Below are 13,432 nucleotides of genomic sequence, written 5' to 3'. Positions count from 1 at the left end.
AGACCCTAATTTTATTCTAACCCACATCGAACCCGAAAACCCAAAAAGTTTGGAAAACCCAATTCTCTCCACCTCCTTCCTCCTCCTTAACATCGTTTTCTTGGTGGATACCGGTGGAGTGCTTCACACTTGAGGAGCAACTGCTAAGGATCTCTAATCGTTGTCTCCGAATTATTTTAAAAGGTTAAATTCGATCCCTCAAATTTTTATTCACGATTTATATGCTTTTATTTGGATTTTGTATGTGTAAAAGTGTTTTACCATGACCCCGCTGCGTTTAAAATCCAACAGAAAGTACCTCAGACACAACAAAAGAGAAGGAGATTTATTCTGCGAGATGAATCAGGTGCCGAGGAACAGGTCCCTGTATCAGAACCTGTTGTTTTAGAAGCTGAGAAAGTCTCTTCTCAGAAGGATGTTGATATTGGGAGTTCTAGGTCCCTAAAAAGACTTAGAAAGCGTAATTCTGATGATACAACTCCTATAGACTCCTCAAAAGGTAAAAGATTCAAAGCATTGTCAAAAAGGCCTAAAGCTTCTGGTAAAGGAATGGGAGCAGCAGCTAAGGAAGGGGGTCAGGAATCTATGATCTCACAAGACCCTGTTGAAGCTCACAATTCTCCTAGTGCTGATCCAGACCTTCATGCAATTCATCACTCTCCACTACATGAGCCAGTAACTACTCACATTCTCACACCTCCAATATTTCCAGTACATGCTGATAATCAGGGGCCAAGTGCTGAAATTGAACCTGACAACTTGGTCGTGCCTGAGGTTCTGTACATGGAAGCTCCACCAGCTACAATCACTCCATCAACAACACCATTTCCTGATGCTGATACAGAATTGCCTACAACACCTTCTCTTCATCTAGATGCTGAAGATTAGATTTTAGGTGAGCATCAGAATATGGCTGTTGATCAGAACTTAGTTGGAGATCAACTCTCAGAGGATGATGTTAAAGCCTCCATAGCCTCTCATACTGTTCTTTTATCAGAGGATGCTGAAGATGTTGCCTCTGTAAGTTCTGATGCTGCAAATGTTGATGATAAGGTTAATGCTGCTACAAATATAAATGCAGATGCAACTGGTCCTTCTGGACATGCTCCTCTACCACCAGCTTCTAAGGTTGCTTTTATCAAGAAGTTTGTAGAAAGGGCTCCTCCAGTTCCTTGGAGTGAGACTCAAAGAGGGCAATAGTGGATTAAAGACTGGAATAATATTGAATTTGTCCCTAATGCAGCTGTTCTTTCTGAACATTTGACAAAGGCTGGTGAGATGTTTTCCAATGATGATTTCAAGACACATCTTAGAGTTACAGCACTAGGTACAAGGCATCTTCAAGGTCAACACCCAGCAACTCACGACCAGTTGGACAAAATTCGAAATAAATTGCAAGAGGATGCGGAGAAGATCAAAGTAGAAAAGAAGAGGTTTTTCAAGCCTAACTTTTAACGTTTAGCAAATATTAAAAAGTCTCAACAGAAGCAGCAAGCTCAAATTTCTGATCTTTTACAAAATCAAGCTGCTCAACAAGTCCAGCTTAATGAACTTCAAAATTCTGTGGAATTGGTTGTCTCCCTGCTTCTTCCTGATGATGCCAAAAAGGGGGAGAAAGTAATTAAGTCCAAATGCAAGTCTATTAAATCACAGAAAGAAAAAGATTATGCAAATGAAGATCAGGGAAACTCGGGAAACTCTGAAAAGGGTGGAGGACTAAGGAAAAGCAAAGGCTCTTCATTACAGAAGGACAGAACTATAAGTCAAAGGCTAAGTTCTGATGTTGGCAAGAAATCAAGCTCAGGTAAACAAGTTCTAGTTAATCCTGAAGATCTTGGTGAAGAGATCTCAAAGAAGCTGTTTCTTAAAGAAAATCCCGGGATGGATCTTGAAATGTTGGAAGAAGAAGAAGCTAGACTGAAAGCTGCAATTGATAAGTCACAATCTAAGTCTAAAGCTTATGCAACAGCAAAGAAACCTCCACAGGCTAGGCATCTAAAGCCCAATCACAAGTGGAGTATGATCCAAAGTTTAAGGGCAAAGGTAAAGTTGATGAACCTGTAAGGGTTTACATGCCAACTATGGATGAACAAATAGATGCTGATGAAGATACTGATCTGATTTTGAGGAACAAGAAAGATTCTCAAACAACCTCTAACAGAGCTCAAGTTGTTCAAAGTCAAGATATGGTAAGTTCTGATATGACAGTGAAGCAAGCAACCTCTGACATAGCTCAAGTTGGCTTGATATCCGAAGATGAATTGAAAGGTAAATTAACCTCTGACATTGCTCATGTTAAACCTACTACAAGTCTCCTACCAGGATTCACTAAAGCCAAACAAACTCAATCTTTGAAGACTACAATAAGTGGTTTTGAAGCAAGGGTTGTTACAGGAAAGGAAGCTAAAAACAAATCTGGGTTGGGTAGTTCAAGAGAGAAAAGAGTAAGCAACACTACCAATGATCCAACTTTCTTGAGTGAACCAGGTGTTAGAGCAACTCCTGAAAGATTGAACCTATTGGAATCTGTACAAATGGTTTACCATACATTCTTGAAAGAATATGTCATGTTATATTTTATGACAGATGGAAGAGTATACCATATTAGGCATAGAGATATACAACTGAAGTATTATGAGGAACTAGAACATGTATTATTCTTACTTCAGGTGAAAAACAGATTTACAGATAGTGCTGCAAATTATTTGAAGTCTCAAATTCAAAGGCAGAAGAAGCTCTACTCTGTAAAGTCTGAAAACTCATATTGTCCTAAGTATAGAGATCACAAGGGTGATATTGTCGAGATGAAGCCTAATACTATAGAGATCAAAACATATCTTGCTATTAAGGGGCTTGAGTTCAATCTAGAGTCTGACAAAGCATATGTCATCAGACTAGATCAGGAGATAAGAAAAGCAAAAATCAATGATCTCATATATGCTATCTTTCAAACTGGTGAAGATACTGCAGAGCTTAAAGATGCCAAAAGGAGGATGATTGATGAACTCAGATATGCTGAGAGATGTTTGTTAAAGAACTATCTCAGAACAACTCCTGACATCAGAGAGATCAGTAATTGAAGCCAAGTCGAGATCTACAACTGCTCAAATTCTGATGTGTATACAGACTAAAGTTGTTATCAGAAGTTAAAGTTGGTAAAGCTTTAAGGACTATAAGTTGTAGTTATCTAGTCAAATTTTCATGCATTTGTACTTAATGTTTTTGACATCATCAAATATCTGTTAAACTTGTATATTATGCTAATTTACAAGTTGGGGGAGATTGTTTGATAATGTCATGATTAATATGTTTCATGTTTAGTTTTCAGATCTTAACAAACAGGAAATATCAGTACTTAACTGGATATCGACACTTACTGGAAGTCAGGACTTAAGGATATCAGTACTTAAATTATCAGGAGATAATTATCAAAAGATGGATATCAGAACTTAAGTGCGGGAGGACGAACAGTTAAGGAAAGGCTGATTGAAAGGAAAGAAGATCAAGACAAACATAAGAAGAGATATGCATGAAGAAGGAATTCTATGAAGAATATAATACTTGGAAGAAAAGATATCTGATTGATATATTTTAGGAAGCAGAATTATATTTCATATCAATTAGAACTTATCTTGTACTGTGTAATATATAAACACAGACATAGGGTTTACACTATAAGTGTTATCATTATCGAGAATAATATTTATTGTAACCCTAACAGCTCTCGTGATAATTTGTTCATCACTGAGAGAGGACAGTTCCATATTGTAACAGAGTTTAATAAAGTTTGTTTTCTGTTACTTGTGTTCTTTAATTCGATTTGATTGTGCTAAACACTGTATTCAACCCCCTTCTACAGTGTGTGTGACCTAACAATGTATGAAACCATGAAGACAAGGGTAGAATATCAGAACAAGAGCGCAAAATTTTCGACAAATGGTCTAACAAGTTCACTTCGAGATATCATTCAACATTGATCCAGGTTCAGACTTTCTCTTTCATAATCTTTAGTTATCTTTCAACTGACTCCAAATATCTATTCTGTTTACTGTGTTAGTCTTGAAAATATGCAGGTCTTGTTAGAGAGCTCCAAGGACAAATACATTTCTGGTACTTATATGCCAAATCTTATATATGTGTCACGAGAGAAAAGTTCATTATTCTCACATCATTATAAATCTGGTGCTCTTAATGCCTTGGTAAGCTTTTATTCGACTCTCACATTTAACTTTCTTTTTTCCGTGTACGTCTTCAGAGTGTTTTTTTTGTGCATCAAATATTTTCTTTTCATTATGTTACGGAGTATGCAGCCCAACATACTCAACAGGCCCAACAGGATTTCACAATTCAGCCCAACTCCAAAAATAAGTAGTCAGAGATAGTTTGACAAAAGAAGAAAAAGGGCGCCAAAAGTTGTTACGATCTAGTTGAAAGAAATGTACTAGTTGGTAAAATATATAGAGAACAAGCCAGAAAGAATAGATTAGAGTTTTACATATATGAGAGTTATTGTATTGATCATCTTCTTCACAATAATTATAATGTAGTTGTTTCTTCAGATTTCATCTATCTTTATCAAGTTTTATAACTATTCTTTAGTGATTGTTAGTTCAAATTTATAAATTTGTCATGGTATCAGAGCCAAATCACAAAAAAATCTGCCGTAAATCTTGTTGATTTCATTCACAAATCTTGTTTTTCATCGGTTCTTGTTCATTGTTGAATGTTCTTGTTATAGTGTCTACAAACTGTTTGATAAAATGACAACACCAGATCGTACATATGTTGCAGCTACTAGTAGTTAGATTTCAACTGTAATTGATAGTAATCACCCTTACTACCTTCATCCCTCAGATAATCTAGGGATGCTTCTCACAAATGTGGTTCTGAATGAATAGAACTACTAACAGTGGAGTCGATTAATGGTGATTGCGTTATCATCAAAGTTGAAGCTTGGATTCGTTGATGGATCTTATGCAAAGCCAGCTCTCAACAATGTTCTCTCTGCACATTGGATGCGCTGCAATCACATGGTAATTTCATGGATCTTGAACTCTGTAGCAACGGATATTCGTAACAGTATTGTGTACATGAATTCTGCTCATCTTATTTGGAAAGATCTTGAAATTCGCTATTCTCAAAGCAATTTACCTAAACTGTTCAACTTGCGTAAAGAAATTGCTCAAATTACTAAAGGATCTCTTACAATAGCTTCATACTATACTAAATTCAAGACTCTTAATGATGAATTAGAGAGTCTTTCTGCTAAACCTAAGTGCATTTGTGCACTTTGCACATGTGGTGTTAATGGAAAATATGATCAGTATGAGAGTACAGTGCAACTGACTCAGTTTCTTATGGGGTTAAGTGAACAATTCACATCTGTGCGAGGTCAGATCTTACTAATGAAACCAGTTCCTTCATTGATTCAGTGTTATTCTATCTTGCTGCAAGAGGAAAACCAGAGAGACACTCAGCAGTCTTCTTATATGACGGGTAACAACTTAGCTATGAATGTGAAGAACAATTATTAAGGTGCTCAGAAGAAATCTGGCTCTACATCTACTCCTACAAACAGAAAATCTGATTCTAATATGCAATGTGAGTTTTGTCATATGCAAGGACATAGCAAAGATACCTGTTTCTGCATTCATGGTTATCCACAGTGGCACAGGTTGTTTGGTAAACCAAAACCCAAACTAAGAAACTCTCAGAATAAAGCTAACAATGTTTCTCAGAATGTTTCTCAGAACACAGAATCAATCTCTCATGATGCTACAGCCAAAGGCACTGGTCTTACTAATGATCAGTATCGGCACTTGCTCGGGATGGTTCAGGCTACAATGAAGAGTTATGATACTTCAACTTCTTCCTCGGTGAATAATGTGCCATTTGCAGGTACATTTAAGTTTCTGACCTGTACTGCTCATAACACTGATAATATTACTTCAGATCAGTGGATTCTGGACTCAGGAGCCACTGATCATATTACCACCTCTACACACCTGTTACACAATATTACAGTCAGTTCTGCTAGCTTACAACTACCTAATGGTTAATGTGTTCATGTCACTCACACTGGAGATTTTAAACTTACTTCAGAACTTACTTTGTACTCAGTTCTTTGTGTTCCTAGCTTTACTTATAATCTACTCTCTATTCCAAAACTAGTTGCTAATACTACAACTAGTGTTTCCTTCACACCTACTACTTGTCTCTTACATGACCCTACTTGGATGAGGGCTGTAGAGATTGGTAAATTCTCTAATGGACTATACTTGTTCATTCCAAGTGCATATCAGACTCAGTCATCTATCTCGAGTACTGTAACTCATACATCTCTTAGTACTATTTCTGTTGATTAACTGCATGCAAGATTGGGGCATGTCCCTCTTGCAATGCTTAAACTCGTACCTTTTGAGTGTAATATGAAAACTGTCAAATTGTGATAGCTGCCATTTGACAAAACAATCTAGATTCCCTTTTTCTGATAGTACTAGTACATCCAACTCTTTGTTTGACTTAGTCCATGTTGACCTTTGGGGTCCATATCACTGTAAAACTCAAGGCAGTTGTAACATGTTTCTAACAGTGTTGGATGACAAATCAAGAGCTACTTGGGTGTTTCTGTTAAGTGATAAAACTCAAGTTTCTACTCTCTTGTCTCGGTTCTTTACTTATGTTCAGAATCATTTTAAGTGCAATGTCAAAATACTTAGATCTGACAATGGTTCTGAATTTGTTAATAAATCATTGAGTACTTGTTTGGCCAATCTGGGTATTCTTCATCAAACTAGTTGTACATACACTCCCCAACAGAATGAGAAGGTAGAAAGAAAACATAGACAACTATTGAATACTGCTAGGGCTTTGAGATTCCACTCCGGTTTACCTTTACATTTTTGGGGGGATTGTATTCTCACCGCAACCTATCTGATTAATAGGACACCAACCCTCTTACTTCAAGGAAAATCTCCTTTTGAAGTTTTGTATGATAAACTTCCTACTTATACTGATCTTAGGATCTTTGGTTCTTTGTGTTATGCCACTAGTACTCCTCAGTCCAAAGACAAGTTTGCCCCTAGATCAATTAAAGGAGTCTTTCTGGGGTATCCTTATGCTAAGAAAGGTTTTAATGTGTTAGATCTTGAGTCTAGAAAAGTCTTTATCTCCAAGGATGTGTATTTTGTTGAGACTGAATTTCCCTTCAAATATATTGAGTCTTCTGTTTCCCAATTATTTCCTGTACCCTCTAATTCAGCAAACTTTGACCCTTTGTTTGATCCTTCTGATTCTATCAGTATCTACTCCTTCTTTAGATCACAGTCCTTCACATGTGACTACTCCTTCTTCTGATACACCATCTGTAAGTGATCATAATACCATCACTCATGTTCCTGTTATATCCAAACCTGTTAGGAACAAGGTTTTACCTCTTAAATTTTCTGATTACACTAATCTTCCCTCAATGTTTAATAAATCTGTTAGTACTGTCTTCTTCTCTGCTGAACCACAAACTGCAGAACTTATTAATCATTTCTCTTCAGAATATAATCATTTTGTGGCCACTGTTGCAAAAATTCCTGAACCTTACTGTTATAAACAAGCTCTTGCTTCTCCTGAGTGGTGTTTAGCTATGAATGTTGAACTTGCTGCCTTAGAAGCCAATAACACATGGCAGGTTGTGCCTTTACCTGCTAAGCAGAAAATTGTTGGTTGTAAATGGTTATACAAGGTCAAATATCAGTCTGATGGTACAGTGGAAATGTATAAAGCTCGCTTGGTTGCAAAAGGTTTTACTCAAACAGAGGGACTAGATTATTTTGAGAGCTTTGCTCCTGTGGCAAAGATGACTACCCTCAGGTTAGTTCTTGCGCTGACTGCTATGTTCAACTGGACTATTACTCAGCTAGATGTTACCAATGCATTCTTGCATGTAGATCTAGCTGAGGATGTTTATATGGCTCTTCCTGATGGATATTTTCCTTCTCAAACTCTGTTGAATTCTTATCCAAATGTCAGACTTGTTTGTAAGCTTCTTAAGTCCCTTTATGGGCTCAAACAAGCTCCCAGTGAGTGGTTCAAAAAGCTCTCAGCTGCTCTTCTTACTTTTGGGTTTGTCAAAACACACAGTGATCACAGTTTATTTGTATACTATACTGGATTCTCTCTCACTATGCTCATAGTGGACGTTGATGATATGTTGTTGGCGGGTAATGATCCAAACATTCTTACCAAGGTAAAAGATTTCTTGACAACTCAATTTAAGATTAAAGATTTGGGGTCATCCCAAATACTTCCTTGGGATTGAGATTGCTCGGTCTTAATCTGGGATTTATCTGCATCAAAAGAAGTACACTACTGATCTCCTTAAAGATATGAATCTTTTGGGATGTAAGGTTTCTCATATTCCTCTAGAGCAGAATCATGAGCTTCTTTGTGATCAGTTAGTTGAAGATATTGATGACATCTCTCGCTACAGACGGCTGGTTGGTCGTCTAATATATTTGACCATCTCTCGTCAAGACATATCTTACACGGTACAAACTTTAGCTCAATTCATGGCTCATCCCAAACCTGTGCATCTTCAAGCTGTTTTCAGGCTTCTCAGATATCTTAATCACTCATGTGGCCAATGCATCTTCTTGTCTTCTCAGAGTACTCTTATTCTGACTGTTTTTTGTGGTGCTGATTGGGGGAGTTGTCAACTCACCAGAAGATCTGTTACTGGTTTTCGTGTTCTGTTGGGTTCTTCTTTAATCTCGTGGAAAAGTAAAAAGCAACCAACTGTGTCCAGGTCTACTGCTGAGGCCGAATATAGGTCCATGGCTGATACCTCGTGTGAAATTGCTTGGTTATTGGCTTTGTTTTCTGAATTACATCTTCCAATTAAAACCCCTGCACAACTGTTCTGTGATAATCAATCTGCAATTTACATCGCCTCCAATCCCGTGTTCCATGAACGCACTAAGCATATAGCCATTGATTGTCATTAAGTACGGGAAAAATTGCAGGAGGGTGTTATTGTTCCAGCTCATTTGTCTACTAAGCATCAACCTGCAGACCTGTTTACAAAAGCACTCTCTGCTATTTAACTTCAATTTCTGCTCTTTGCAATTATTTTTTCACCCCTAACTTGAGGGGGGATGTTACGGAGTATGCAACCTAACATACTCGACAGGCCCAACAGGATTTCACAATTCAGCCCAACTCCAAAAACAAGTAGTCGGAGATAGTTTGACAAAACAAGAAAAAGGGTGCCAAAAGTTGTTACGATCTAGTTGAAAGAAATGTAGTGGTTGATAGAATATATAGAGAACAAGCCAGAGAGAATAGATTAGAGTTTTACAGATATGAGAGTTATTGTATTGATCATCTTATTCACAACAATTATAATGTAGTTGTTTATAATGTAGTTGTTTCTTCAAATTTCATCTACCTTTATCAAGTTTTATAACTATTCTTTAGTGATTGTTAGTTCACATTTATAAATTTGTCACATTATTAATACAAAAAGTGCATTAAAAGGGGAAGGAACAGTGGGGAGTTGAACCAACACGAAGAGTATGAATGAATTCTCGACAACAATCTATTCTCTGCATGTTTTGTAATAGTTGTTTGCAATAACACTGCAAGAAAACAAGGCATTTTCGACCGATAACATGGTCAATTTAACCGTGAAAATGACCGTCCTGGTTAGCTGTGTCCGTCGGATTTAGCTTGATTGATTTTGAACTTTTTGAGGGAGAACACTATTGACTAGCCTAAGTCTGACAAGTGTTGAATAATAGTAATAGATTATGTTGGGCCTATTAGTGTGACGTTATTGTACGTAGTGCGAAGGTTATCATTATGTGCTAGATATATTAGTACAAACTTTTTAGTGCCAACTGATGTTTTTTTGTAGATCGTTTCATTTATATACCTTTGTATATGCTGATATCATATGCCTTTGTGATATGTAACTTAAAGCTGCGAGTATCAGCAATCATGACCAATGCACCTAGTCCTCACTCTTGACTGTGACATGTCCTCAAATGATCCCACAACTCCTCATCTGTGTTATGCTACTTATATGATGCCTCACTCAACCCAGAACTCGGTTACATACAGTTTCCTCAACGCTTTCACGGCCTTAACAAGGCCGATATATACGGTTCGGAATTCATTCGTTTGTTCATCTGTAATCCTATGGGGATGGATGGGTTTGCTGGTCCAAATTATGGTGGATCTGGCTGCTTTTTTCAACGACGGGCGTTCTTTGGTGGTCCTTCCACATTGTTCACCACTGAAATCGAACATCTGAGTCCAAATCATATCGCGGACAAGCCTATAACAAGTGAAGCTGTATTAGAATTAGCTCATCATGTAGCAGACTGCACTTGTGAAAACAACACAACTTGGGGAACTGAAGTAAGCTTACTAGTTACTTCATGCTGAATGTTAATTTGTTTTATTCTTGGAGCTTTAACTATACCTTGTAATACTACTGAAAATTTTACAATGCAGATAGGGCTCCGATACAGATCATTGTCTGAGGATTACTACACGTCTACACAGGTTATCGGTTGCAATGTGATGGGTGGAAATCAGTGTTATGTAATCCAGACCACCCTGCTTTCTTAGGCGACATACCAATTACTCTCATCGACGTTTTAAATCAGAACAAGCGATGGTCTGTTGGCCCTCTGGACGTAACCATTAGCAAATACTGTCTAATTTTTGGTGTATCGAAAATAGGCTTTCTCATGGCTTATGGATATGCCTACAATGCCTTCTGGTCTAGTCTCTCCATTCCAATCACCGTATATGCTTTCCTTCCTCAGCTGGCTCTTCTCGCTAGAGTTTCCATATTTCCCAAGGTACATAATGCACTATATAGACAAAAATTTGCAACTAAAAACACAAAATGATAGCAATTCTGGATTTTATTTTCCCCATTTTAACAGCACCGCACAAGTATAACTTGTTGCAGGCGACAGATTTATGGGTTTGCGTTTACATTTTCCTGTTTCTCGGGGCCTATGCACAAGACTGCTTCGACTGCATTACAAATGGTGGCACATTTCAGAGGTGGTGGAATGAACAAAGAATGTGGTTATCCAGAGGAGTCTCTTCATATGTATTCGGACTTGCAGAGTACATATCAAAACACTTATCTAAACACTTGAACATTGGAATGCAAGGATTCAATGTGACAAGCAAAGTATTCGATGAAGAACAAAAAAAACGATACGATCAAGGAAAATTTGAGTTTGGAGTCCCCTCACCTATGTTTGTGCCAATAGCATCAGCTGCAATAATCAATCTTCTTGCGTTTCTTGATGGAAGCATACATGTTTGCAGCGGAGGAAGTGTGGATGAATTGTCAGTGCAGATATTTGTAGCTGGTTTCGGAGTGTTGAATTGTTGAGAAGGGCTAAAGGAAGAATGCCAACAAAGATAACAATCATCTCAACTTTTGTGGCAGCAGCCCTTTATGCAGCAAGTGTCTGTGTATGATTAATGATTTAAACACACCTATATTGTTAATGACTATCAATGTGCCGCACTTAATCTAATTATGGTGTGTAAAAACTGTTTCATACACGAGTCGATAATCAAATTGCTGCATTATATACATTTTACAATACAGTTGATGCCTTCTCCAGTTCTGCAGACAATGTCAAGAGATTTTAACAATACTATTTTTGCTGTATCATAAGGTTTGCGATCCTAAAATCATGTGTTAAATTCTTATAAACTCTAGAGAGAATTTCATTTTGCACCCCTTAAGTTTGGACAAAAATCAATTTTATATACTTATTTTCAGAAATTGCAGTTTTGCATCCTCTTCTTTGAAATCCGATCCATGTTGCACCCTTTTTACTAAATTTTGTCAATTTTAAGCTCAAATTATTGTTTTTAACAACATATATAATTTATTCATGAAGAGAAATGATGAAATATATTGTAGAAGACAACAAGTAGGGCTAAAAATTTAGGCAAAAATGGTGCACGTTGAATTGGATTTCAAAATAGGGGATGCGAACTACAATTTATGAAAATAGGTATACAAAATTGAGTTTTGACCAAATTTAAGGGGTGTAAAATGCAATTCTCTCTAAACTCTCGTATAAACATTTCCGCAATAAGTAGAATCTATCCGGGGGTTTAATAATTTAGCAGTTTAGCGGATATATTGTGGGAAAATGTGGATAGTAGCCCCACATTGTCGAGTCAATTTGAGCCATAGTTTGAGTGTACGAATGTCGCGTGCGCGCGACAAGTGACACTTGAAACGTGTTTTCCTCCGCGAGAGCTTTCCGAAGAACTTTGAATCACTCAAAATGATTAAGAGATGAATGATATATAATCATCCAAAGTTAGTCCCTTAGTTGTGGAAATTTGTGTAGAATGATGAAAGTCCCACATTGAATTTGCAAAGGAGAATGCATAGCTTTATATAGTAAAACGCTTATGTATTGTTCAAATGTGCTACTTATGTATTGCTCCAACACCTACGTGCGCGCAGGGGGGTGCAAATCTTGGGCTTTCGAGGGGCAATCCGAGGCTTGCGAAGCCTTCGAACTTGCCCGCGTGTGCGACGTGCGGACATGAATGTAGCAGAAAATTGACCCGAATAATTATGGACGATTTGATTATTAATTACGCGTAAAGTGGCGCACACGTTTCCTTCGAGCCTGTATATTATCATTATCAGGTTTAGGGTTAATGATTCATTCGAAATATATCTCACAGCCGCCTCCTTCCCTAAAACCCTTTTCTCTTCCAGTGATAGTTTCTTGCTCCGTTCTTGTTCGCCGAAGGCGCTGTTCGTGCAACAACGCCGTTTTCTCGTTTTATCCTGGGAGGCTAGCGACTCGCACATACGGTGAGGGCCGTAATAGCTTTAAGGAGACAGTATACGCTGGACTCGAGAACTTCTCTTTTTATATCCTTTTGTTGTTCTTTCTGTTATTCGTATATTTTATTTGTATTAATCGCAGATTGTGGCTAACAATCTTAAAGCTATTAATATTTTATATCTGTGACTAATACATCTGTCTCTGCCTGTTTTGTTGAGTAAAAGATCTATGGACGGTAACACTGTGAACAATACGATGAACATGACGGCTAATCCCAACACACAGATTGTTGGATCTGATGGGGTTCACCAGCAGGCGTTTAACCCTAACGCACAGATCGTAGTATCTGATGGGGGTCAAACATCTGTTGGACATGTGCCTTCGATACATGTGCCTGTGGGACACACTGTCATTGGACAGTTTAATATGCCTCTTGGACATATATTGACAGGATTCACTCCTACGATTATACATGCGGTGCCTACTGGTGTGCATACACCTGTAGTACAGACGCACGTACCATCTGTCACACATGCGGTGCCTGCTGCACTTGTTATGCCAACTGTGCCTGTTGCACACGCTGA

General features: G+C 37.7%; 1 pseudogene; it reads left to right on the top strand.

Annotated features, from left to right (window-relative positions):
* The window catches only part of LOC141696416 (cellulose synthase-like protein G2), a 29,577-nt pseudogene extending 17,924 nt beyond the window's left edge, over positions 1-11,653 (top strand).
* The last annotated feature ends 1,779 nt before the right edge of the window (positions 11,654-13,432 follow it).

The sequence above is a fragment of the Apium graveolens genome, chromosome 11 (genome assembly GCF_009905375.1).
Source record: "Apium graveolens cultivar Ventura chromosome 11, ASM990537v1, whole genome shotgun sequence".
NCBI lineage: Eukaryota > Viridiplantae > Streptophyta > Magnoliopsida > Apiales > Apiaceae > Apium > Apium graveolens.
The sequence above is the reverse complement of the archived record's forward strand: the minus strand, read 5'-3'. Positions and strand labels throughout refer to the sequence as shown.